We start from the raw sequence: 4,112 nt of genomic DNA, 5'->3' as shown, positions 1-4,112 counted from the left end.
GTAGGGAAACAGGAGTATTGTTAACCAAATACATGATTTTACCTGGAGACTATTTCCACAGGTTTAAGAGAAACAGGAAACAATCACTGTTTACATCAGAGATTCCTTAATTCTTCCTGCTAATTTATGAATATGCAATGGCCTTTTTTTTTTTTCCTGAGGCCCAGTGATCTAACTACTACTCTCTCACTGCTCTCACTGAGAGAATGATCTAATTAGTGCTGCCAATTACATTCAATTTAAATCTGATGAATAGCCAGTTTCAGAAGGCCTGATTCTGTCTAGTGCTCTGAGCATCCTGAGCACCTTAATGTGTTCTCACTTGCCTGTACTGCTTATGGAAGCTGGAGGCACCCTGCATCTTGTGCAGGTAGTTCTGTGTTCGCATGTCTTAGTTTCCTCACAATTTTGGTGGGATGAAATCTTGCATTTTATGGGAAAACCTTCCACTCTGGTGGCTTATGTTCCTCCTGCATTAGTTCTGCTAATTTGTTTCTTCTATTATTGCTTTGCGCAGGGAAATTTCAGTCAGTGCCTTGGCATGCAAGGGATTTTTAATACATTTTAGTAATGGAAAGCTGCTATTCTACTGCTCAGGAAGATGCAGCTCTGTAATACTTCTGAGGCCCTGCAAAGGATAATTTCCGAATGCACAACCCACTGTTGAGTTTGTGTAGGCTGTTAGGGAACAAAGAAGTTACCAGATTTTTTTTTGAAACCCATATTGTTCGGCCTAACCAGAGCCTGGCCTTTCAGAAGAGGTCAGCATCCTTCAGCTCTCCTAGTAAATAGCTCAGTTTTTGAAAGGACTGAAAGGCCAGTTAGGCAGTTCTGTAACCTGCCATTTCTATTGACAAGAATTTGGAGGAAAGAAGAGCTCTTCAATCTCGCTGTTAAGGTTAGAGACATGGCCCCTGTATTCTGTGGCTGAGGTTCACAGTGCAAAGGGGAGGGATAGACAGACAGATGCATGGATGGATGGATGCAGAAACCTGCAGAATGGGATTGGTGCAGCTCCTGAGAAATCTGCATCCTCCAAGTCCATGCTTGCCTGTATACCGATGAGCTGCAGGGAGCTTGCCAGGAAGGGAAGTAATTTTAGAGTGTGATTTGGAAAATGATTCAGTTTAAAAATTGCTATTTTTGAAGGGCTACTTTCAGCTGGGATCCAGTCCCCAGCCTGTTCCCAGAAGCACTTGCCTTGCTGCAGCAGAGCGTGGTGAAAAGTGGAGGAGGAATGTCTGTCTGGGAACCGGCAGCCCTGAATCTCGTGATGCCGCTGAGGAAACAATTCATGGGAATGGGGCCTTCTTACATTTCACATCCCTTCCTGCATTTGGCAGGTGAGTGTTTAACCCAGCTAGGTTGGTGAACGTGGCAAAGGTCACTCTGCCCACCCTCCCTCCATGCTCAAGGGAAGGCACAAGGAATGTGGGTCTGGAAATGGGGCTGCTGGGCAGACAAAGTTTTGAGACAGGAAAGCCTGCTTTATCCTGTTGACATAAAAGCCAAGGACAGCATGAGGAATTTATGAATCAAAGTTGTGAAATGGCAAACACCTTTTTCATGCCATTTGAAGATGTATTGTATGTATTTGATAGAGCCTGTGGCTGCACATCCTGCAAATCTCTCCAGCCAGTGGCAGCGGAATGAAACCGGCTAAGCTGACACTCACTCTGTCAGGCTGAGGCTTTACAGAAGTTCAGGACAGGCAACATTTGATCACAGCACTGAAGAAAATATTGGCAACCCCTTTGGCCTGTTAGATTTGCTTTCTAGGGTGAGAAGTTTCAGAGAGCGATCCTGTGCTGATTACACCTGTCAGTTATCAACAAACAGGTTAAAATGCCTCTTCTGCCCTGGATTTGTCCCTCTTGTTTCGTTCAGACAGGTGCTGCCTGATGCTCCTCTGAGGTCATTTACCCTGGAAAGCTTTTCATAAACAGGTTCCACTTGTGACTAAGCAACTTCACAAACTTGGTTTGTTCTCGAGGATGTGTGGAGTCGAAGTGTATGGCTAAAGACTTTGCTCTGCTTCCTGTGCAGGTATCAGGGGCATACAAGGAAAGCAACATATCATCTTATCATCTTTAGAACAAATTCTAAGCTCCTGCTAGGAAGCAGAGGGTGAAGAGAACGTCATGGTGAGGAGGGCTCCCCTTTACAGCTGTCCATTTTTACTTCAAATGCAATGAGCAAATGGGGAAATGTATCAAGCTTTTTAAAAAAAATAAAATTCCAGGTTGCTGTGTAGAGGGTTTTAAAGGACCTTTCCAGATTAAGATTTTCTGTTATTTATGGCCACATAAACAGTGTTACATGTGTAATACCAAAACATTCTTTGTGTGTGTTATGAAAGAAACACAACTGCTGTGCCACTGAACATGCAAAACTGTGCCAGGGAAAACATTCAGGACCAGAGTAATTTTCACCTCTGTTCTTCTTAGCCTGGAAATGAACTTCAGCCTCCCATATTCCTATTTTTAGCGATGGCCACTGCCCATATTCACCTGGGCACTAGGGGAAAATGAAATGAAGCTGTTTGGCAGAGTTTTGCAGTCATTTCACAGAGGAGCAGTCAAAGTGGTGTAAAGTGATTAAACTTGTTACAGTGGCTTTAATCCATTGTAGGTGTACTGTGGCCAGTGCTCTCACTTTAGTTTTAGAGCAGTGGGGTATTGATTTAGCATTTAACAAGCACTTATCTAGTGAAAATGCATCAGTGGAAACATTAGAAATAAAAATGCACAATGAAGAACATATGATATTGAATCCAAACTACACAGTGTGCTTCAGGTCAGAAAGAGCTTAGGTAAGGAATGAGGGGAGCACAATGGAATAGTGGGATAAGGAGTGCCTAAGAGTGGACACTGCAAGAATGGAGTAAATAATGGTAACTCTGAGGGCACTCTGTGCCTGAGAGATCACTTCTGTAGCTCTGCTTCTGTGAGAAGTGCAAGAGGCAGGGATGGAGAATAGAAAGGAGCACATACTTTAAAAGCCTTCTGGAAGCTCAGGCTTAGAGTCCTCTCAAAAGATTTCCTTCCAGCTGCACAGTCCCCTTGCTGGCCCTTCAGGTGTGTTGACTTCTAGGTGAGCATGGTCTAGTGCACAGGTTGGAAAGTTTTCAAGCAGCACTTGCCAAAGTGTATTTTAGTTTTCTAAATCAGAAGTTCAGTGGGCTAACAGAGGTTTGGGATATATGGGATTTGTCCCACATGGAAACGAGCTGCCTCCAGGCAGTTGAGTGTTGTGTCCCGCCATCATGTGGGGCCTGCTGGCTTGCCTGGGACTCTTGGCTGTATCTCAGGAGGGAGCCATTCCCACTTTACAGTGACTCTGTGTCAGGTTCAGCCCATGTGCCATCCACAGCTCCTGACTCCTGGTCTAACAGCCAGGCTGTCTGAGTCAGGCTTAGAAAACATGGATTTCTCACCAGTTATAAGCTGATACATTGCATCACCTTGTTCCAATAATTTCTCTTCAGTTGCCTTACTTACCCTTCTGACCTTGGTCCTGTTTCTCTCCCTAGGCTGAGAAATACTCCGGAATAGAATGGCTTTTATTTTGATGCGTTGTCATACCTCCATTGGAGATACAAAGAAGTCATGGCAAGCTTCCCACCATCCATGAAGGAAATAGAAGAGAGTCCCACTGGTGTGAGAACCATTGTACTGGCGAGACCTTGTCGTGCTCATAATGATAGAAGGGGAAAATACTCTGCTGTGAAAAAGATGTGGTCTAGCAAGCAGGCTTCATTTCTGTCCAAATGCCAGTGTGGCTTATTATTTTCTAATGAAATGAAATATATTCATGCTCTCTGAAGCTGACTGTGTTGATTTAATTTGTGTTTTGTGATCAAGATTCTAGATTTCATATCTTTTGTGTTTTATAAGTAGTGAGCAGGGATTTAGCTGCATAAAACGCATTAATATCAATACAATATAACTCCCCAGGCACTTCTTTAAAGACTATTTTATACATAACAACATGGAATTTCACCTCTATATTTCTCTCATTCTCTGCAGGAAAAAACAGTGATAGCTAATCTGAAGGCAAGCACACATTTTATTATTGCTCTCAAAGCAGTAAGCATTTTTAGTACTCTGAAT

General features: G+C 43.3%; 1 long non-coding RNA gene across 1 annotated transcript in view; it reads left to right on the top strand.

The window, feature by feature from the left end:
- Positions 1–9: 9 nt before the first annotated feature.
- LOC108445630 overlaps positions 10–4,112 on the top strand; it is a 5,273-nt gene continuing 1,170 nt past the window's right edge. The window contains exons 1-2 of the long non-coding RNA XR_001860574.1: positions 10–1,343; positions 3,533–4,112. The exon at positions 3,533–4,112 is cut by the window's right edge and continues 1,170 nt beyond it. This is a non-coding gene — a long non-coding RNA (uncharacterized LOC108445630). The remainder of the gene's footprint in view (positions 1,344–3,532) is intronic.

Source organism: Corvus brachyrhynchos, unplaced genomic scaffold (genome assembly GCF_000691975.1).
Source record: "Corvus brachyrhynchos isolate BGI_N302 unplaced genomic scaffold, ASM69197v1 scaffold101, whole genome shotgun sequence".
NCBI lineage: Eukaryota > Metazoa > Chordata > Aves > Passeriformes > Corvidae > Corvus > Corvus brachyrhynchos.
The sequence above is the reverse complement of the archived record's forward strand: the minus strand, read 5'-3'. Positions and strand labels throughout refer to the sequence as shown.